General features: G+C 39.5%; 1 pseudogene; it reads left to right on the forward strand.

Annotated features, from left to right (window-relative positions):
* Positions 1-23,659: 23,659 nt before the first annotated feature.
* LOC123610405 lies at positions 23,660-24,113 on the forward strand (annotated as a pseudogene).
* The last annotated feature ends 398 nt before the right edge of the window (positions 24,114-24,511 follow it).

Genomic DNA, 24,511 nt, shown 5'->3' on the forward strand with positions numbered 1-24,511 from the left:
TTGCAAGTAGAAAGGAGTAGCCTCAGCAAGGAAGTCTGGCTCCCATAAGACAGAATTTTAACTCTCTGTGTCATTTAGCTGTTTTTAAAAATGATGGAAAGGTGCCACCTTAAAAAATCAGTACTTTTCTTCTCCACAGGTAAGTATTTTTAAAGGAAATTGTACTATCATTATCTGATTGAGCAGATTTCTATTCCCCCTAGATTTAATGTTTTCCATCTGCAATATAAAAGGAAGATAATGCACAATTATGCTAGTAAGACTCTCTCTTCCAATAATGTTTGCACTTCTCAATTCCACATTTAAAAAGGAAATAGTAGCACTTGAAAAGTTAAGTAAGAAGATGAACAAAATTGAACAGAGGAAAAGTAACTGTCTGAAGACATGCTGAAAATACATTTAAAGTCTGTCTGAGACAGCAACTGATCCAGCCAGCCCATCTTTTAAGGAGCTGAGCAACATTCAGGTATAAATATTGACTTGGCAACTGGAAGGGGAGGAGGGAATTCTACAAAAATATCCAAGAATAAAGAATTGATTTGTCCCAAGAATCAAGCAACTGAGGTCTAAAGTTCTATCCCTCTGCCTGGGTAAATTGTCACTTCTTTTGCTGTAAATTTTTAAATGTATATGTGTGTGTGTGTGTGTGTGTGTGTGTGTGTGTGTACACACAGGCCTCGCTTAATGACTTTCATATATCCCTGAAAACTTAAGCCCCGAGGAAGAAGTTGTTAAATGAAAAGGGTTGTCGTTTCGTTTTAAATAGAAAAATGACCATGTGTTCCATCCAACTCATTACATCCAAAATATATCAATTGAATTATAGAAATCAATGATCAATATGTATTAAAATACAACAACTGAAAAGAGAAATCAGTTGAATAATACATCAGTTGAACATGGAAAAGGAGCTTATATGAGTACCAAAGAATAACTTGAAGGTTAGTAAGTGAGCTTGTACTGAGAATGTAATGAGTTGAAACTTTATGATACTCAGTCTAGAAGGAAGACAAGACAATAGAAGGTAGTAGGTGCTGCAGGAGGTCTGCAAAGGACTTGTTTTTTGGAAAATTCATTTTCTTTCTGTATCACTTTTTTCATAAGTTGTTTTTAATCTTTTCGTGAGCTTGTAGGTTTGCTTGAACTCAAACTAGACAGAAGTAAAGTTTTAGCACAGAGAAGAAAAAAATCCCAAGGCAAAACAAAGGCTAAGAAAAAGATGGCAACACCACACACACCAGAATAAAAAGATGTATACGTGACATCTCCCCAGCCTTCTCACCGGGTGTTCGTGTGCACAGAAAATCATTTAGGACTCAGCCTAGCACCAGAGCAAATCAAAATGATCCAGCGTGGTTTTCTCAGATCAGAAACTCTTACAGAGTAACCTGGTGTAGGTGTCTTTGCCTAAAACAGTCATGTCAAAATATCACTTGTTGGGGCGCCCGGGTGGCTCAGTCGGTTGAGGGTCCGACTTCGGCTCAGGTCACGATCTCAAGCCCCCTGTCGGGCTCTGAGCTGACAGCTCAGAGCCTGGAGCCTGCTTCAGATTCTGTGTCTCCCTCTCTCTCCACCCTTCCCCTGATCAATCTCTCTCTTTCTCAAAAATAAATAAAACTTAAAAAAAAAACCCAAAATATCACTTCTTATAGCCTATTTAGTTTATTTATTTATTTTGAGGGGTCGGAGGGGTAGACAGAGAGGGAGAAAGAATCCTAAGCAGGCTTTGCACTGACAGCACAGAGCCCGATGCAGGGCTCAAACCCACGAACCGTGAGGTCATGACCTGAGACGAAATCAAGAGACTGTCGCTTAACTGACGGAGCTATCTAGACACCCCATTGTCACTCTTTGTTAACAAAGAGTATACATTTAAAACTTGGGTGGAAATACAGGTACCGTCTGTGGCCTCGAAGGGGAACTTCAAGTCTCATTACCACCACTCTCTACTCAGAGGTGCTAAGAGGCACAGACTGCAGGTGATCAGGAAGCATGGACCTGGAGTTCTCTGGAGACAGTGCACCATCACTCCCTGGTCTAACTAGAAGTTCACTTGAGTTAGGTGACACGAGGCAGGCAATGTGCTCAGTGGTGAAGGCTCATGCCTAAAGGCACTTAGAGGCAAGATGAAGTCTTCCGTTACTTTTCTTCTCACAAAATGGAATTCCAGATAAAAAAATGAAAGCAGCAGTCATGTGAATAAACATTAGAGATAATAACAAAATTTGCAAAGCCTTTATAGATACACAAGTGCTGTTATGTTTTCTCCTACTTCTGTATGGAGTATAAAAGGCAGCCATTACTATTGTATTGCCATTTGAAAATGAGGAGACGGAAAAGTTGTCTAAAGACACGCAAACAACATCACTGTCCATGAAATCCAGATCTCTGGGTTACAAAATCAGGCCTTCTGCTTACAAATTTAGGCCTTCTCATACTACCATAAACTCCAGAATATGAAAATAAGCTTAATACCAAAAAGGCATATTTTCCCCCAATCACCATAGTGTGCAGTGACAGAAATAGAAATAATCGACTTAGCAAATGCATTCTAGTTCAAATAATCTGTATATAAGCTATAAAAACATAATAATGAGACAGTTTCTTTTTAGCCATCTTGCTTTACATTGATAATTACACTTTTATTTAACTTTATTTTAAAGAAAAATGCACTTTTTTCCCCCAAGCAGAAAAGTCGTAACATCCACACTCTTCAGGGTTTGGCATAGTTTTTTACTAATGCAGATCTGAATCTGGGCTTTTTTTGAGAGTACATTCCCCCAAAATCTTCCTAAATGACTTAACACTAAAATGGTAATTAAAAGTGTTTAATGTTCTGATTTTTTCTAAATAAAAAAAAGTCATATATGCCTACTAAGGAAAGCTTGAACAAAAATAAAAAAGTATAAAAAACGATGAACAGCCAAATTTATAAAGCATTGAGAAAAAAGACAAATGGAATGGCATCAGATTAGAAAAGATTCCTCAAAAAGTATAATAGAGGGGCTTGATAAAGATGCGAACCTCAAGATGTGGTCCTCAGACCAGCATACAGACATCTACCTAGGAACTTAGAAATGCTGATTCTCAGGTACCACTCCAGACCTGCTGAATCAGAAGCTCTAAGCATGGGGCCAGCAATAGGTGGGGATTTTTAATTTTTTTAATTTGATTATAGTTGATGCAAAGTTACATTAGTTTTAGTTATCAGGGTGTTCTCTGCATTTATAAGTCTGATTCTGTTTTTGGTTTGTCTGCTTCTCTGGGTTTTTTTAGAATCCGCATATGAGCGAAATTGTACGTCATTTGTCTTTCTCAGTCTGACTAGCAATAGGTGATTTAACAAATCCTTCAAGGGATTCTGATACAGCTGAATTTGAGAAACTCCAGCTTAGAGAAAAATAAGGGGATTCATATTTTTAAATAATTGCAAGTATTTTTTATTTTTTTACTTTTTATTTATGTTTTTAAAGTTTCTTTATTTTTGAGAAAGAGAGAGAGAGGGAGAGAATGAGTGGGGGAGAGGCAGAGAGAGAGGGAAACAGAGAGAAGCCTAAGCAAGCTCCATGCTGTTAGCAAAACCTGAGTCAGAATCCAGTTTTCTGTTTCCTACACCCTTGACATTGGGCACATGGAATGCTGGACCACAAGATCAAAATCAAGAGTCCGACGTTTAACCGACTGAGCCACCCAGGCTCCCTGAAAGTATCCGTGAAAGTGAGACCCATTCATTTGTGCTTCAACGTACAGAACATGTCCAGTAAATGGACATTTAAGGGGGTAGATTTTGACCTTACACAGATGAGAACTTCCAAGTGAATAGAGCTATTGGTGGATGACACTGACCCACTTGGGGAGGGCTGGGTATGTCTAGGCTGATGTGGGACACAGGTGCCTACATTGGATTCGGGGTAATGAACTAAGGATGCGGTGTTCTAGGATCTCAGAAAATGTCCATGGCTCTTCACAGCTCTGCATTAATAATATTCTGTTCTAAACTCTGCCTCACTATCCAATGTCTGTGTTAATGAGGTGAGTACTAGATAATACTAACAATTGTTCATCACTGACAACAGATGATAAAAGGGAGTCCAGAGTTATACTCTTTGTACTCTCACACCAATGCCTCATTACTTGCCCTAATTTTTTTTCTACACTTTAATACATGACCCTGATTTTACCTAATAAGGAGCCCTCTAACTTAAAGCACAATATGGTGTGACAAAAATTCTACTGGAAACACCCACAGCTCCGGTTTCAATCCTGGTACTCTTAGCGAGTAGTTCTGGGTCTCAATTTCCCTTCTGTAAAATTAAATGGTTAGAGTAAATGATTCCTTAGTGCCATTCAGCTTGAAATTCTATATGCCACGTCCTGAATTTCTCTTCTACATACCTAACACACTCAGCAATTGCCCACCAGACTTTCCAAGACTTGGAGTATGATGTTTGTCTATCCAATTGTTAATAAGAATGATCTGCCATCTAAACAAGAAACTCGTGATCTTTACAGTTTGAGATTCCTCCTGGGTTCTAGGTATTGGCCTAGAACTCCAGAACAATCATCTAACAAAAAGTGGTGAGTTTGGAACAATTCTTTGTACCTCCATAAGTTCAAGATGGAGTTAGGCTGTGGATGGCCAGCAGGTAAGTTTCTTTATCTTAAGAAAGTTCTCAAGTGAGGCTTGATGGACTAAATATCTTTTGCATCACTTCAAAGAGAAAAATAGAGAAATCTCGTAACTAAAGAAAGTGAAATCCACTTTACTTAATGCGGACCTCTGTCTCTGGTGTGCAGGTCCTCTGTGTCCAAAGATAATTAGCACTTTATAATGCTAATTATTATAATTATGTCTGAGAAAAAAATCATTAGGGGGTAGGTCCGTTCACTGATTTTCAATTGCCCCCTCTATTTAAAAATAAGGTCACTTTTTTATGAAATAGCTTTAGGAGCTCCAAGAAGAAAGAGGGTTATGGAAAATTCTGTGTAGGGATAATCCTGAGTTTTTAATATTATAATTGTGGGACATGTCTGGGTCTGAGCAGTAAGGAAAATAGTGGAACTGTTTAGTCTAGGAGACTAAAAATCAGGACCCAGAAGAGCAAATGTTTCTGTAAGACTTAATCATCAAATAGGCTATTTGTTTATCACTCACTGTGTGCCCGGCTTTGTGCGCTGGCGCTCAGCTGTTTCCAGGTGCCAACTTCATATAATAATCTTCATCGCAGCTCCAGGAAGCAAAGATTAGCACCGTCCCATGTGCACAATGTCAAGGGTATAGGAAACAGACCGGATTCTGCCTCAGGTGTTGCTCACTTCAAAGTGCGGGCTGTCACCCTTTACTACCTGTGCTTCCGTGTAGATGCACGACTTCCGTTCTCCGGAAGCATTGGATCAATGTCAGGGCAGGGAGGGGTCCAGCTTGGAGATGCCCCGCTTGTTAGGCTGGTTAAGAGAAACCCACCGGCAGGTAGATGAAGCCAGCAGGAGAGCTAAGGACACCTTCTGAGAGCCCCGGGGGTACGGCTGTGGCTCGGGGAAGAATTAGGGGCATGGAGTGAAAATAGCCAGGGTCTGAAGAACAGCTCCCTCCATCTTTGCCTGTCAGGAAAGAGCCCAGGCTTCGTTACTGATGCTTAAAACAACAACTCCCACAGCCGTCACTCGTAGTGCTGATCCTACTATCACTATTACCACTATGACCACTCTGAAAACTTGCTAGGTGCCAGGCACAGTGCTAAACATATCATGTGCATTGTCTTATTAAATACCCCCCAAATGTTCTCATTAATCCGATTTCACATATAAGATAAGTGAGGTTCAAAGAGGCTGAGTAAGTTACACTTGGATGTGCTTTATAATATGTGAAACACCATACCTCGTAGGTATCATTACTAAGAAACTATCAGCTGAGGAAAAAGAAGTGGCCTTTCATCTTTCCAAGATGAGCAGTTGTCTTTCTGTTTAATGGTTTTTAAAAAATCCCCTTGTGACAAGCTCCAGAGGACAAATAATTTATTTCTTGTGGGGTATGGCTTTCTAAATGAATTAATTGATAGGCATCCCATTGTCAGTCTGAGAGATATGGAAATAAAACAGACATAGGATGTTCTCTACCAAACTGATTTGTGCTTTAAGCACATAAATAATCATTTTTTTTTTAAAGTAATTCTGTGTTTACCTTCTCTTCAGCTTCAGAACCTGTGTCTTTGTGGTGCCTTTGTGCCATCAGTTGAGATGTTTGGTTTTGTTTTTTGAGTATTAGTAAGTAGAATTAAACAGTAAATATTGCTGGTGGGAGGTGGAGAAGGCGGGGATCCAAAAATAACTCTCAATTCATCCCTGCCCTCATTCACTGAAGAGGAGATAGGAAGAATAGTTACAATCATCATCATCAGAATACAGTAGCAAGAGCCACTCTTTCCTTTTCAGGGGGCCACGAGGCCAAAATTATTTTCACAGTAACACGAAGCTACTATTTGCCTTTGAACTGTGCTGATACTTGCATTGATGGTGCCAAAGCAAGGGTGCCCTAACACAAATTAAGACCATGAAAACAAAGTATGCTGATGATAATTGTATTCTTCACCAATATTCATGTGCAGGGGGAAAAAGTCAGTTTCATTTAAGAAAGTCCTTGGTGAAGTAGTAAAAATATTAATTTCATTAAATCTCAACCCTTGAGTACAAGTATTTTTAATATTCTGTGTGATGAAATGGGAAGAACATTTAAAGGCCTTCTGCTGCATTCCAACGTATGACAATTATCTCAAGGAAAAGCACTTGTGTGATTGTGCAAGGACGACCATTTTTACCTGTAAGAATGAGGGATGAAGTACTGGTTTTCAAAGTTGGATATTTGGTAGATACTGGCTTGAATATAAATGAAGGGAGCTTGTGGCCTCAAGGAAAACAACTGACAATATTTACGGCCAATAATAAAATTAAAGCTTTCAAGCAGCAGTGCCTTGACAGCTCCCCAATACTTCAAGAATGTTCTGATGAGACTGATGATGATGCTAACAAATGTAGGGTTTTGATATTTTATAGTGAAATGTGTCAAAGATTGAAAGACATGCATAACTCTGAAAAACAATATTTTCCAATGCGTGACCAGTACAGGATTTTAGGTACTGATGGATGGTAAAAGATCCATTTAAGTGGAAGATAGACCATTGGATTTTAACTCAGCAGAGTACAAAACATTGACTTCTGATTCCATATGCAACTGACCTTTAAGAAACTACTACTTGTTGAATTTCAGGTAGTGTAAAACATATCTACAGTTATGTGAAAAGGCTGTTCAAATGCTTTTCCCTGTTTCAGTTACCTTTTCTATGAGAGTCAGAACCCTTAATCATATATATTTCAACCAAAGGCAGGTTGAATGTGGAAGCGAATATGAGAGCCCAACAGCCTTCTATTAAGCCAAATATTAAAGAGATTTTTTTAGTTTGGAAAACACAATTATTTTTCATTAAAATGTTAACTGTTATTAATCTGTAACATGCTTATTATTTTAGAAATCAATTAACATATAAATGTTTACAATAGTCTCAGTTTTAATTTCTTATATGGCAAGTATTAATACATAAATAATATCCACATAAACCCAAGCTTTTGGGGGATCTCAGTAATCTTTGAAAGCCTAAAAGCGTCTGAGAATAAAAAGTTTGAGAACTGCTGATCTAAGTATGTATGAATTGCCCTTGAGTGTGTAAATTGGTACAACCTTTCTGCAGGGCAATTTACAGGATCAAAGCTATTAAAATTTGGGTACCTGTGACCAACAATTTCTACCTCTCATAGTTAATCCTTAGCAAAGAGTTGTAGATTGGTACAGACATTTATTTATTAGAATTTTCATCATGGTATGTTCTATAAGACCAAACAACATCTGTAAATATCCAGGAGATTGTTTAAATAAATTTTAGTATTTCCTTAAGATGGGATATCATGCAACCCATTAAAAACATGTGAAAATATGTAAGAGAATAATAGATAGCATTGAAAATGTTGGCAATACATTAAATTTAGAAATGATACAAAAGAGTACCTACCAAATAAACTTATTTTGAAAAACTAAAATGAAAACTCTCTCCTCACCCATATATTTACATGCTATATTTCTCTTTCTGTATATCTGGAAATGTTAGAAACAAATTTGTGAGGGCTGGTGGATAATGGTTTATTATTAGTGTTTTTCAGAATCTTTTGTATTTTCCTAATATTCTACAGAAAAAAAATGCATTAATTTTATCAGAAAAAAATGTTTATGAAATGTGGTGAATGAAGCACGACTTTTGGGTTTTTATTTTTTTATTTTCAGTCTTTCATTCCTGAGCTTTGATAGAAGAGACTAGGGAGAACATGGGAGCCTAAAGAGAGAGGAAGAACTGCAGAGAAGGACTAGGGCACTGGGGAAATCATATGGTGGAGGGGAGGTTAAGAGAATCAGCTTTTATTAATGACTGGTGCTGGCTCATTTTACTAGGTACAAGGTTACAAATATGAAATCGTCATTTTTGTAGGTCAAAAATGGTTGAACATCAGCAACTCAACTTGAATAACTCATTGAATATAATAGATATCATTATGCCCATTATACAGTTGAGGATATGAAGATCAAAGTTAAATAGCTTGCTGGCAATAACACAATTCCATGCTTTGTCTAAAACAGGTTTTTCTTTCTTCAAAGTTCTCTCTTTAGACCAGCTTGAGGGGGAGATCTAAATAGGCATGTGGGACATCTTCACAGACCAGAAGGTTACAAATAATTTCTTCCTAGAAAATCTTTGTCTACCTATCCAAGGTGGTAGGAGACCCCTGGACGCACAAGGTGATTAAAAACTGTTCCACCTACTCTGAGTCAATAATTCGTTTAGCTCTTAGTAAAGTTGGCAAATAAAAACAAAACATCTCATTATAATAAATGTATTATAAATAAAAACCAGATAAGTTTCCAGGAATTCATCACCCACTCTTTTCCAAAAATGACTTTAAGACACTGCTTGGATGGGAAAAATAGTGTGATAATCTATGAAGTTCAACATCTACAACCCCTTCCCCAAAAACCCAGCTAAAATAAAGCAACAAGACATAAAAATGTTAACCACAGTTGGGTCATGGAACCAAACAGGAGCACCATTTAAGCCAAAGAGAAAAAATACTAAAAGAAAAGACAGCTGGAAGGAAAGACTAAACGGAGAAATACTGCTCAAAAACTAAGCTCAGAATAGGTTCAAGCCCTTCAGAAAATTCGGAGACAAAACCAAGAATAGGCAAATCGTGCTTTAATATCAGAAGGTATAATTCAGAAAATAACGTTGAAAATTCAGAAGTGCACTGTAAATGCTAAGTTGAATAAGACCCAGAGTAGAGGTGACCTTTGGAAAGGAAAAGCCTAATGAGGTTGGATTGAGCTGCCCCAGGACTCCCTGGGTAACTATATTTGGACATAACTTACCCTAAGCATAGCCAGGAAAAGCAGGAGCTGAAAACAAACTAGTGTGGATATAGATGGGCGGAAATAGATGAAGGGAAGGTATATTTGTGTTTTTTTCAATTTTTTAAATTATTTTTCTAAATATAATTTATTGTCAAGTTGGCTAATATACAATGCATACACTGTGCTCTTGGTTTTGAGGGTAGATTCCTGTGATTCATCACTTACATACAACACCCAGTGCTCATCCCAACAAGTGCCCTCCTCAATATGCATCACCCATTTTCTCCTCTTCCTGCCCCCCCGTCCATCCACCCTCAGTTTGTTCTCAGTATTTAAGAATCTCTTATGGTTTGCCTCCCCCCTCTCTGTAACTATTTTTTCCCCTTCCCTTCCCCCATGGTCTTCTGTTAAGTTTCTCAAGACCCACATATGAGTGAAAACATATGATATCTGTCTTTCTCTGACTGACTTATTTCACTTAGCATAATACCCTCCAGTTCCATCCACATTGCTGCGAATGGCAGGGTTTCATTCTTTCTCATTGCCAAGTAATATTCCATTGTATATATAAACGGCATTTTCTTTACCCATTCATCAGTTGATGGACATTTAGGCTCTTTCCATAATTTGGCCACTGTCAATAGGGCTGCTATACACATTGGGGTACCTGTACCCCTCTGAATCAGTACTCCTGTATCCTTTGGATAAATTCCTAGTAGTGCTATTTCTGAGTTATAGGGTAGTTCTATTTTTAATTTTTTGAGGAACCTCCACACTGTTTTCCAGAGTGGCTGCACCAGTTTGCATTCCCACCAACAGTGCAAGAGAGTTCTCGTTTCTCCACATCCTCACCAGCCTCTGTTGTTTCCTGACTTGTTAATTTTAGCCCCTCTGACTGGTGTGAGGTGGTATCTCAGTGTGGTTTTGATTTGTATTTCCCTGATGATGAGTGATGTTGAGCATCTTTTCATGTGTCTGTTGGCCGTCTGGATGTCTACTTTGGAAAAGTGTCTATTCACGTCTTCTGCCCATTTATGAGAAAGTATATTTGATTCATGCAAGCATCTAAAATATGGAGCCAGCTTTGTTCTATCAATATTAAATACTAATAGAGACATTCTTTGTTTGGGGTATGGTAGATCTCACCATTCTCAAGAATTAAGGAATTCTTAAGGGAGGAAATCTTTCCAGGAATTCCAATGTGTGATGTCAGTTTACCATGCACTCCAATGGAAGCATTGCTTTTTTTGTTTGTTTTTGTTTTTTTGTTTTGTTTTGTTTTGTTTTTTACTTGAAGAAAAGCATCTCATGGAATAAACATTTAGTCAAGAACTGGTCTAGTCTCCAAGTACCATTTTACGAACATCTAAATTGAAATTCAAAGAGGTGAAGCGACTTTCCCAAAAATTGTGGACGATTCCAAATTAAAATTCAACTCAGTTCTCCTGAGTGTCAGTTCATTGTTCGTTTACATGTTTTCATTGAGTGGCATGTGGGCAAGCCTGCCCTGAACCAGTGCTTTCTCATTTTCATTTCATTTGTATAAATCAGCTATGATATGAATGAGGAGTGGAAAAGTTACGAGTAGTGAGCATTGCTGTGGGGTGGCTTGTATAATTCTATCTGGGGAAGAAAGAAGTTGAGAAAGCTTTAGTGTATGCCCTTAAAGTGATCATGAGTATAAAAAGAAAAGTTGCAAGGGAGTTACTGATTTATTAGAGGGTATGAAAGGGGACTTGGATACCCATGGAAAAGCAGACCCCAAGCAGAATTCCAAATCAATAAAGTGTCCTTCAGGGCTCTGCTCAGATGGTACCTACAACTAAGTGTAGGATAGAACATTGATGCTGTGTGGACTTTCTCCTTTGGACGCTCAACTAAACTTGATTTGAGCCTTCAATTTCATAGCTGTGAAACCCAGTACGTTTCCCAAGATTTCTGCAAATTTTTATTTTCATAGAAATGATTCCATGCCAGCTAGTATACTGACTTTACCCTATTCACTTTTTTCCATAAGAAGCTCAGTCATACTCATGATTTCATGAAGTTAGTAACTTTAATGAACATATACAACACTTGGGGGGAAAAAATCACACTGGGCACCACACAGCCTTCCACCATTTCCCAGCCCCACTCGCATTCTCTCCCCCCTTCCTAGAGCCCAGCCTCTAATCACTAGAGTGACCAAATAATTTATTATTACCCAAATCAGAACATTTTGACATTAAAAGAGCTCACTATTAATAATGCACTAGAATGGTAAGTGTAAACCTGGACTATGTAGGAGAAAACAAGAGACAGGTTTTCCCACCAATATGTGACCCTTACCCACTGTGAGCAGACCTATAGGAAATGCAGTTCTGTCTCCTCAGCTTTGAGGGCTTTCCTGATTGGACTGGTAAACTTTCCCCGGGACTCTAGGGTATTCCAAAGAATAAATTTTTCTCTAACTCATTATACTTGTTTGATTCGTTAAGTTATTATTAATGGATTATCTCTCCCTTAACTTTGTTTATGCTTCCCATAACAGTTTTTTTCTTTTAAAGCAAAACACAATTAACCTCAATATAATCCTTTATGTACACATCTATCTTTCCCACTAAACAGTAAGATCCTTTGGGGCAAAGACCATATCAACTTCATTATAGCAAAATATTCTAATTGCCTCCAAATATCTGTTTTCTCTTTTTCTCTTTTCTATCATACTAGAACCTTAAGTTTTAGCTAAGCACATGGTTGCCCAGAATTAAAGCTGTATTTCTCAGCCAGCCACCTTTGTAGCTAGGAATAACCACCTGATAAAAATGTACACGATGGAATAAAGTTGCTACTTATGCATGCAATTTTTGGGCATTCCCCTCCCCTCTGCCAATTCATATTCCTGCTAGGTGGCATATAAATTTGATGGTGTAGCAAAGAATATTATTAGTTACCAAATATATATGTGGTCCTCTACATTTTCCATCCTCTTGTGCCAGTATGTTGGGATCATGTGACCATCTCTTACCATGTGATTGAAGCATGAGTTGTGTCACTTCCAGAAAGAGTTAATTAAGACCCAATGTGTTTTCTCCATCTCTCTTTTTCCACAATAAACTTGGAGGCCGCTAGTGCCAAATATATAGCAATGAGAAGGGCCACTGGACCCATATAAGGCAATTCAGATTTGGAGAAAATTTGTTACTGCAGCACAGTCTGGTGGCATTTCACCAGAGCAGATAGTGAACCACCTGAAGGCCATGTAGTCAAGTTCAACACCTCAGGGGTAACAGAATTATGATACAGAAGAATCTGGGCCCCTGACATTGTGGAGATAACATGTCACCTCTGAATTATTTACTCCTAAGATTTATATGGGTAAATAAATATTTATCTGTTTAAGCCTCCACTGATTTGGGTCAGTTTTGCAGCAGTCTAGTCCATTCTTGATAACATTTTTGCACTTCTCATAGTGTCTTATATGGCATCTCACTTATCAGAGATACTCAATTGAACATTTGGTGAATTGACATAGAATAGATGAGGAGAGAGTGTGAGAAGATAAAGGGTATTTAGGCAAAAGCATATTGAGGAGCAGTCCACTGATGAGGAAAAGCTATTTAAGCTTAAACTTCTGGAAAAGATTTCCTGGCATTGCTGGGCACACCAATTGAGAAATAGAGTCCTAAAACAGAGGTGTCCCTCCATCATCCCATGGGTCTAATCACACCTACAGATGGGTTTTTTTGGCTTGCACTACACTTTTTTAAAAATGTGAATTAGTTGCCAATGTTCATAAATAGAGTTTACATGGAAATCTATGTTTCTGGCTCCTTTTGAAAAATAAAAAGATCTGGAAAATTGGGGCGTATATGGTAACAAATTGGCTAGAGGCATGGGTGCCCCTTTTAGTCAGGACATGAGTAATCAGTTCATGATGACTATGACATTGTCTCTCCAACATCGAGGCCATTTGCCAATTGCCATCGATATCATAATGCTTGCTTTCTTGCTTTTTAAAAGCTTGATCTGCTTCCACATGCAATCTTACAAATAACTACCTACATTGGAACACCTGCCTTAGACATTTGCCTTAGAGGCAAGATCCTAGGGCACAAGAATTGGACAGCAAGAAAAAAAGGAAGTGGGAGATAAGAGACAGCAGTACTGACAACAGAGGGATCTCAGGCAACAAGAACTGTGATGGCAGAAGGCATTTATGTGAGCAGGTGTGATGACAGGACAATGATCCCAGTAGGCATATGACCATCATATTCTCTGCCTGTTGTCTTAGCCCCACCAAAAGATGAAGTGGCCCCCAGGCCCCAGGTCTAATGTAAGAACCATATGCTGTTGTGCTCTTTTGAGCCCTGCTCCTAGATCTTGATAGAATTCTTGACAACCTGAATGGTGATTGGTGCTTCTCCAAAGACTTGAAAGATTGAGAGGGAAATAGATACTCTATTCGTTTCCCCCTACTCATCTTGGTTTCAATAAGAAATGTGAAGATGGAAGATGAAATACAAGCAGAGACAAAATGAGGTTGTAAATCAAACACGTTTTTACTCTCCTTGCTCAGAAAAGCTTGTTGAGTGCTTAAGAGAGCGAGAGAAAGAGGAAGATACGGAGAGGGAAGGAAGGAGGGAGGAGGCTCGCATTGAGTTATATTGTTATGTTTCAGTTAATCTCTTGATATTGGTGGGTGTAGAGCCCCGGATGTTAGAGCTAATGCAATATGCATTAGTCCATCACATTGGGAAATCTCTAGTCCCTGCAACAAGGAATTAATAAATCTAGTAATTGTGTCATGTCAGTAATATAGGCTTGGAAAAAAAATTGTGTAAATTGTCTGATAAACGTGCATGCCCAGATAGCATGTGTTTCTGAGGCCTTCCACAGAGATTGACCCAACGGTTGTCCTGGAATTACCTCTCTTCCACTCTGCCCTCTAGGAGGAGCTGGTACGAAACAGAATGGTCATTTATTGAGTGTGGCATTGGCATCCAATTAATAGCATACAAAATCGATTCTTTATGCTTTGTTTCTTATCAAACCCATCCCCAGAACACGAGTTCTCTAAGGCAATTAGAAATAATCACAGGCTTGCCAAAATGTTCTTTTCTATTTTCTAAACATTAAAATCAAAATGTGGTTCAGTTTCAGCTCTTAAGGGGCTCAGGTTTTGTTTTTGTTTTTTTTTTTTTTTTTGGTAATTTTGTTTGTTTGTTTGTTTTTAATAAAATGAATAGCTAAGCAGTTGTCTGCAATATCAGGACACTATATATGTATCCATAATGATACATGTGGCATTCTTGTAAAGTGTTTCTGAATTTCTCTTTTTGATTTTTCGGCAGCATGTTGAAAGGTATAAAATTAAAAATCATTGTGTCACGTCATCATCATTGATTCTTATACCTCTTCAGAGTGCTAAATTCTACACAGAGGTAAGGATGTGGGAGAAGTAAAAGAAATCCAGGAAGTGAAGGAAGTCTGAAAAGGAAGTATTTTGAGGACGGAATCGGCTTTACCACAATTACACCAATTTATTTGCTGCTGGAAGATTCTTGTGCCACTTATCATGACAAGTTGCATAGCTTGAGAAAACCAATGACAACAGAATGTTATGTCCCCATGTGTACCCAAGACAATTAATCTCTTAGAGGCTGAGGACACAGCAATTTGAAGGTACCACACATCACAATCAACACAAGTGAATATTGACTATATCTGCTCGGATGGATCCTCTGGCAGGACTTTCATGCCGGTCAGAAAACCACCACGTTCCCACTGCTGTAAATATGTCTTCTGTCATCAGTAAGTTTTGGAAGCAAAAATCCACACCCACAGTCTTCTTAACAGTCGTTTGACTTCAGTTCTTTTTCTCTAGATTGTGGACCCAAGAGGGCACAACATTTTTCTCTTCTGTATCAATCCAGAAAGTTTTATTTGTAGTAGCTCTTGGGCACGGTGTTGAGGCCACTTCCAGCTATAGTGCTATGACTGATTAGCCATGCCTAACATGAGTAAGGAAAACGAGCATTGTCCCATTTTGTCTGGGTGTTTGCCAGCTCCGTCCTAAACGCTCTGCTTTTCACTTTCCAGAGAAATCAGCAGTTGAGTCCTAGCTATCTCCTTCACAAGACTTCCTTTGGTATGCAACATCTAACTGTGAATCAACACTTCTCATGCAAGTAAGATGGAATTTAGAATCTCTTCAGCAGGACTGACTCCCTTAGGTCAGACCCTCAGTATTCCATAATTACTATGCCTTGTTCAAACTACAGTTTTCAGTTTCTCGGATAGGATGAAATGTGTTAATGTATCTTTTAAATTAGTCTAAAAATGAATGAATGAAATCATCTTAGAGTCTGGAAAATAATTTTAACTCTAACGTTTAAGCCTGACTAGAACTGGAAAAAAATGGCAGAAAAGTGGAAAAGGCAAGAAAGCGAGAGAGGAGTTGGCTGAACTTTACATGTTAAGTGACAAGGGAGCCAATAAGAAATTTGACTCTAAGAGTGAAGAGAAATTTTCCAATCTGAAAGATACATTATATTAGTCAGGGTTCTCCAGAGAAACTGTGTGTGTGTGTGTGTGTGTGTGTATGTGTGCGTGCGCGCGCACGCGCGCGTGCGGGGGAGGAGCAGAAAGGGAGAAGGAGAGATAAGGAGAGGGAAAGAGAGAGAGAGGTAGAAAGAGAGAATGAATATAAGGAATTGGCTCATGCAGTTATAGAGGCTGAGAAGTCCCACAATCTGACATCTGCAAGCAGAAGACCCATAAAAACTATTAGCGTCATATTCCAGTCTGAGCCTGAAGGCCTAGGAACCAGAAGAACTGATGGTGTAAGTCCCAGTCCAAAGGTCGAAAATGACCAATGTCTCAGCTCAAGCATTCAAGAGAAAGCAAACTCTCCCTCCCTCTGCCTTCCCACAGTGGGAAGGACATCTTCTTTACTCAGTCTGATTCAAATGCTGACATCTTCTGGAGATATCCTCACCCCCAGAAATAATGTTCAACCAAATAATCTGGGCACCTCACAACCTCGTCAAGTTGACACACAAAATTAACCATCACCATATTAAAGGAATAAATTATATGCTGGGGAGGGAGGCTAGATATGATATGAGACATTAAGGAAATGGAGCTGATCAACATCCTGGAAGAAGATATATGACTTGGGGTGATTTTAAAACATGTCTGCAAATGACCTGATACTTGTATCAAAAATTAGAGTCTAATCATTCATCATTGAAAAATGGCTGCCCCTACTCATGTCATTAAGACTGACTGTCAGAACCTCGCTTGTGAAAGGGGGTTCAGCCAGCTCTCACTCAGTCTCACTTTCAACATGTATATATAGAACCCTGATCCACAAGGTAAGAAATCATGCTGGAGAGATTATGTCAACAGACTACATAAAGGGGCGCCTGGATGCCTCAGTTGGTTAAGAGCCTGACTCTTGGTTTGGGCTCAGGTCATGACCTCACAGTTTGTGAGTTCGAGCCCTACGTCAGGCTCTGCACTTGTCAGTGTGGAGCCTGCTTGGGATTCTCTGTCTCCCTCTCTCTCTCTCTCTCTGGCCCTCCCTTGCTTGTGCTCTCTCTCACTCTCTCTCAAAATAAATAAATAAACGTAAAAAAAAAGACTACATAAAGATAGAGGAAGAAGCTAAAGAAGCCCCATCTGTTCAGCCCCCACTCGAAAATGCCACCAGGCAACCTTAACCTTCAGACGTGTGAATGAACAAGACTTCAGGTATCCCAAGTCACCACTGTCTGATTCAACCTTGCAGAGACTCCACGCAAGAATGGCCGACTGAGCTCAGTCAATTCCAGGCCATTCAGAGATAATAATGATCATCATAATAAATACTGTCGTTGTTTTAAGCCACAAAGTTTTGAAATGCTTCGTTACCCAGTTAATAGATAACCAGAATTCACCCTTTAAATCGACTTTTTTCTGAGCATCTTTCTTGTCATCAAGGATAGGAATAGGCCAACTCTAAATGTCTTTACAATTCTAAAATGTAGTGGAGAATATAAGTTGAAGTTGAAGCTGATGTGAAGGGATAGTATTTGAGGTAAATTTGGGGGTTAGTTTAACCCCATATTGTGCCTCTTTTCTTTCCTGTCCTTCAAAGTACAGACTTCTCTGTCCAGCATTGCCCGGGGAGGATGTCATGGGACCGAAACCAGGAATATCTTGGCTCTTTGTCTCCCACACCCAAGCCTTTAGGAAATCACATGCACTTTTGAGAGATGGAGGAAAGGAAGTAAAGTAACATGCAGTACGAGGCAGACGAGCTCGGGAAAAAATATAGGAGCAGGAGAGAGATAAACCACCCCCCCCCATACACACACACACACGCACACACACACACACACACACACACACACACACACAAATATAAGGAGATTCCTCTGGACTGAGGTTGGGGTAGAGAGAAAGGAAAGAAAGATCTGAAATTCTTGCAAGCAGGGAGGGCTGTGTGCATCTCCTTGGCAGCAGCCTGAGGAAGCAGTAAATCTCCAGAGAAGAATGATATGTCTGGACAGTGGGATTCTGGGAGGACTTGAAATAGAGCCCTGTGTCCCAAACATGGCATGAAGCCCCAGAGAATTACCAAGCAGGAAGAACCTGAAAATCAAAATAAGTTGACATATAAAAAATGAAGAGATGTGATTTTTCTTGTCTTCCTGAGTCTGTGAAGGGTGATTCATATCCTACACTGGGAGTTAGGAGTGATCAGAGATATTTCAAGAACTGATGAGTTGAGCTTCCAGGATTTGGAGAAGTTTTTTGCCTGGTTTGGGAGAGCAGAGAGTATTTTTCTTATAAGAGAGGGTAATGGGGAAAGTTCATGGGGAATGGGGAAAAGAAAACAGAGCGTGTTTTTGAAGATGGTCCCCTTGCCAAACCATGCAGGTTTAGGTGAAGGCAAAAAAGCAAGGAAGAGGTGTGTGTGTGTGTGTGTGTGTGTGTGTGTGTGTGTGTGTGTGTGTACCTCATTATGGAACGTGAAATCTCAAGCCACACTAGTCCCCATTTTACAAAGGGCCACACAGAGACCTTTTCCCTGTTTTATGGGTAAAACAACTAACTTTGCTGCAGAAAAAAAGTGGAAGGCATCACCACTGAGGGTCAGGAGGTGTTAGCAACAGTGACAGGTGAGGTGCACCATAAGCAGCTTCTAGAGCTGTGGACCAAGTAAGAGGGCAGAGTAGGGCAGAAGATTTAGTAAAGACTCTTCAATTGTTTATATGAAATTTTCTTGAAGATCTCCGGAAACATTTAGGGGCTAGAGTTTTTAAAGGTCTGCACATTGACACAAGATACCGAGGGTATTTTATATTTGCCATAAATATGACCTGATATTATCTTTAGAATAACAAAGTCTTAGAAAACTCAGGTTCCAAAATCATTTTTTTTTTATCTAGAATGCATTCTAAAATGATTCTATGATCTAATTGGCAATAACTAAGCCTCTGATAGACCACTGTGCAAATCTAATTCTATGATTCTGGGTAATTGTGAAATTAAGTTTAGTCAGAAAGCTTCATTTCCCTCTATTTCTTAAGCCATGATCTAAATAAACACTGCCTTTTAGAATTAATCTCTCTTTCCCACATACGCTTATAGAAGTGTGATTGTTTCTCTATAGCGGCAATTATCACAATCCGATTTGGGTTAGTCTGTTATGTTTGTGGCTGACTCCTCACAAGGTTGTGAGCTCTGGAAAGGCAGTGACCTTGCACTTTTCATTATGTGCCTCTCACAATTCCCCTTATAGAGCATTGTGTTCAATATTCATTCACTCGTTCTTTGCAAACAAGTTTGTAGAATACTGTTTTGTGCCCCGCACTGTGCTCAATAAATGGTTCAGGGAATTGAAAATAAGACTCTCGTTTGTGGTAATGAAGCCATTAGGAAAGCTAAGGTGTTTCTCCAAAAATATTTTTTTTTTTAAACCATTTTCTTTTTTTTTTTCTTTTTTAAAAAATTTTTTTTTTCAACATTTATTTATTTTTGGGACAGAGAGAGACAGAGCATGAACGGGGGAGGGGCAGAGAGAGAGGGAGACACAGAATCGGAAACAGGCTCCAGGCTCTGAGCCATCAGCCCAGAGCCCGACGCGGGGCTCGAACTCACAGACCGCGAGATCGTGACCTGGCTGAAGTCGGACGCTTAACTGACTGCGCCACCCAGGAGCCCCCAAAAATATTTTTTAAAGGAAAAGTAGTTACAAAAAAAAAATCTGACTGATCAGCTTTAAATATTTTATTTAGGACATTTACCTCTAGGTTCCTAAGACAGATGAACTTACAATGTTCCGTTTTTGTGTAACTTTAGTATTTGTATAAGAGTTATAATAAATTTGTATATTGTTTTGAAATCATTGCATTTTTATGATGGTCAGTAATTTTTATATCATTAAGATCTGTTCTTTCAAGTTTAGTAGAATTTATCAGTAAAACAGTCTGGGTCTAACACGTAAAGAGTTTGAAAGCCATCACTTCAATCCTCACAACAAAATTGCTGAACAAACTAAAAATCAACAACTGTTCTTGGATCCTTCAGAAGACTGAGACCACAGGACAAACTGCTGCCCCCACAACTGAAGGGACAGAGAGAGAGAAAGAGAGAGAGAGAGAGAGAGAGAGAGAGAGAGAATTACAGCTTATTGGGAACAGAAGCCACTGCATCCAGCAACTAGCAGGAACATATAAATGGCAGTTGATCAGTTGCTGGAGGCTAAGCATGGACTAGCTTAAGAAATAAAAACTCCTGGGGCGCCTGGGTGGCGCAGTAGGTTAAAGCGTCCGACTTCAGCCAGGTCACGATCTCGCGGTCCGTGAGTTCGAGCCCCGCGTCGGGCTCTGGGCTGATGGCTCAGAGCCTGGAGCCTGTTTCCGATTCTGTGTCTCCCTCTCTCTCTGCCCCTCCCCCGTTCATACTCTGTCTCTCTCTGTCCCAAAAATAAATAAACGTTGAAAAAAAAAAAAAAAAAGAAATAAAAACTCCTAAAAGACAAATATTAAGGGTGTCTCCACACTGTTGTAAGTCTTACCCTTATAAGCCCCACCAGCTTCTTACAGTAAAGGTCAGAGACAACTATCTGGTGCTCTAACAAAGGAAGGGGGAAAGTAACCATTCTGCAATATGCCCACATCATTCTGTTCTCTGTTAACAAAGAGCTTCCTTCAAGAAAAGTTATCTTGCCAGACCCCAACTGATATGCGGCAAGGGAAGTGCCCAGAATGAATTCCCTCCAGTTTGTCAGATGGGAGGAAGTCATGCACAATTCCAGTGCCATCAAGCCTTCCTGTCTCACCAAAGGGACAGGAAAAGCTGACAAGTACTTGTAAAGATCACAGGCCAGGGGCACAGGTCCACTGAAAGATTGAGATCTAATAGTACGGGCATAGAACACTCCCCCTTCACACCTTACTGTCACAGCAACAGGATTCCTTTATAATAACAGGGAAGTATAGCAGAAAGAACTGCAATGCTCAGATTCTCTTTTTAAATTTTTTATTAAGTTTATTTATTTATTTTGAAAGAGAAAGAGAGAGAGAACAGCGGAGAAGCAGAGAGAGAGGTACAGAGAGAATCCCAAGTAGGCTCCACACTGTCAGCACAGAGCCTGATGCAAGGTTCAAACCTATGAACCATGAGATCATGATGTGAGCCAAAGTCAAGAGTCAGACACTTAACTGATTGAGCCACACAGGCACCCCTGCAATGCTCGGATTCTATTTGAAAAGGAATCTTTAGAGAAACCCAAAGGCAACATAGGACACCAAAACAAGGACACCAGACAAAATTTTAACCTCTGACACCTGCAGAAAGAGCAAATAATAAAAACAGCCTAGCTTCTAGCCAGAAAAATATAATACCTGACACTAAAGGTCTGTTTGCCTCGGCTTTTTAACCAATACATCATGTCCAGCTTTCAATAAAAAGTTACAAGATACAAGTTAAGAAAGGTAAAACAAAAAACAAAAAACAAAAACACAGTCTCAAGACACAAAGCAAGCATCAGAACAAGACTCAGAAAGGACAGATTTTAAAATCATCAGGCCAGGAATTTAATATAACTGTGGTTAATATACTAAGGACTCTAATGGAAGAGTTAACAGCATAGGAGAACAGATGGGTAATGTAAGCAGAGAGATGGAAACTAAGAAAGAATCAAAACTAAATGCTAGAAATTAAAAAAAGGTAACAGAAATGAAGAATGCTTTGATGGTTCATCAGTAGACTGAAAACAGCTGAGGAAATAATCAGTGATCGGTGGTGTAAGATTTGAAGTCGTGTTAACAGAAACTTCCCAAACTGAAAAGCAGAGAGAAAATAGTCTTTAAAAAAAGGAACAGATATCCAAGAATTTGGGGACAATTACAAAGGTCGTAAGACACCTATAATAGGAATACCAGAAAGAAGAGGAAAAAAAGGAACAGGAAAAATATCTGAAGCAATAGTGACGGAGAATTTTCCAAAATTAGTAACAAGCACCAAACCTCCGATCAAAGATCAGAGAGCACCAAGCAGGATAAATAATAAACACACACACACACACACACACACACAAAAACCCCACACCTAGGTATCTTATATTCAAGCTGCAGAACACAAAAACAAAAATAAACAAATAAAAAGTTCTAACAGATAAATAAACAAATATTTTTAAAAAGGGGGTGTCTGGGTGGCTCAGTCAATTAAACATCTAACTCTTGATATTGGCTCACGTCATGATCTTGCAGTTCATGGGACTGATCCCCACATCAGGCTCTGTGCTGGTGGCATGGAGCCTGCTTGGGATTCTTTCTCTCCTCTCTCTCATCCCCTACCCTGCTTGCACTCTCTCTCTCTCTCTCAAAATAAATAAATAAACATTTGAAAAAGTTTTGAAATCAGAGAGAAAAAAATCTTTACCTATAGAAGAAAAAGTGTAAGAATTATATCAGATTTCTTTTCAGAAACCATGCAAACAGGAGGACAGTAAATGAAATATTTGAAGTATTGGGGAAAAAAAACCTATCAGCCTAGATTTCTATATCCAGTGAAATTGTCCTTCAAAAATTAAGGAAAAATAAAGACATTCTCAAACAAAAATTGAGGGAATTTGTTGACAGTAGCCTTGCCTTTCAGAAAATGTTAAAAAAAAATTCTTCAGACAGATGGAAAATGATACAGGTAAGAAAATTCAGTCTACATGAAGAAAGAAAGGACATTAGAATAGGAATCAATTAAAGTAAAAGAAAAGACTTTATTTTGATAATTGATCTAAAAAGTAACTTGCTCAAAATAATAGTAGCAATAATGCACTGGATGATTAAAGCCTATGGATAAGTGAAATGAATGACAGCAATGTTCTAAGGAATGAGAGAAAAGATTGGAAATGCCCTGTTAGAGAGTACCTCGCAGTACTTGTGAAGTGATCTAGTGTCCTGTGAAGTGATCTAGTGCCCATTCAGAAATGGGCTTCGATTACTAAATGTACATTGCCAGACTCTAGGGCAACCATTAAAAATTTTTAAAAATGTGTGATTGGTATGCTAAGGAAGGGGAGAAAATCAAATCACATAAAAAAGCTGAATTAGGAGTGCCTGGCTGGCTCAGTTGGAAAAACACACAACTTGATCTCTGGGTGGTGAGTTCCAGCCTCAAGACAGGTGTGGAGATTCCTTTAAAAAAAAAAAAAAAAAAAAAAAAGCTGAATTAAGATCAGAGAAGGTAGAAAACAATATGAAGATAACAAAGTAACAAAGAAAGAGCGATGAGTAGGAAATGGTAAAAACAGGGCAGTTAATTTATCCAACTGTATGAATAATCATTTTAAATGTGAATGGTCTAAATTCACCAGTTAAAAGACAGACACTGTTAGCATGGATTAAAAACAAACAAAAACCAGGCCCAGCTCAGCAAGAAACCCATTTTAACTATAAAGTAATAGATTAAAAGTAAATGGATGGAGGGGGCCTCAGGCAGCTGGGTCAGGCCGGCTTAACAAGGTCGGGTGTCATGAGTGGCCTCTCTTCTGGTGCACGGTGCTGTGGAGCCTTCTCAGCAGCCCGCTGCCCCTGGTAGAGGCTGCTTGTACACCTCAGCTCAGGAGGGCCCTCCTGGACCTGAAGCAGACTCTGGTGAGAAGGGTTGCAGCAGTGACTCACTGGGGCAGGCATGTAATCCAGTGCTTGGAGAAGAGGGGCTACAAGCTGGTGGGGGATGGAGATGCCACAGGTGCCAGAAAGCATCCTTGTTGAGCTCTACCATGACCTACAGAGGAAGACCTACCCAGCCCTCATCAGCTACTGCCCCCCTGGTGGCCATGGTCTGGGAAGGCCCCAAGGAAGTCTACACCAACTTAGCTAAGGCTGTTCCTGACACCTTCACAGATTTCAACATTCACATCAGGGCACAACCTGAGGGGTGGGCACAGGAGGACTGATGGGAGAGTGAGGCTCCCCAAAACAGCCTGGACTGGTCCGTGAAGCTGTGGGAATGTCATTTATGCCAGTACCTCATGGAGGGGACCCCGAAGGAAAGCCAGCTGTGATTCCAGAGAAGTGAGCTGGTGGACTGGGCAAAAGAAGGCTACCACAGTAACATCACCCAGCTTGAGCCCTCAAGATGCCCTCTGCCATCCCAGCATCCACCTAGGATCGACGATCTCTATTGACAAAAACTTGAGCACACACTCATGTTCTGCCCATCTGTCCCAGACCCCCTTCCTATCTATCTTCTGCCCTACCCTAGCCCAGGGTGGGTTTGAGCCACCAACAGTATCCCAAGAGAGCAAGAAATTGGACCAATCCTTTCTGTACCAAAGTGCCAGACAATCTTTGAGGTGTCTCCAAAAGTGATTGTACGACCACGCTTCTCTCAAAGGGGAGGACATTGTGACTTATGATGCTATGAAAAAAAAAAAAAGTACAAGATGAAAAAAGATACACCATGCTAATATTAATCAAAGAAAGCTGAAGTGCCTATATGAATGGCAGATGAAGCAGACTTCAGAAGCAAAGATAATTTTCAGGGATAAAGAGAGTCATACGTAATGATGAAAGGGTCATTTCT

This window comes from Leopardus geoffroyi, chromosome C2 (assembly GCF_018350155.1).
Source record: "Leopardus geoffroyi isolate Oge1 chromosome C2, O.geoffroyi_Oge1_pat1.0, whole genome shotgun sequence".
Taxonomy (NCBI): Eukaryota; Metazoa; Chordata; class Mammalia; order Carnivora; family Felidae; genus Leopardus; species Leopardus geoffroyi.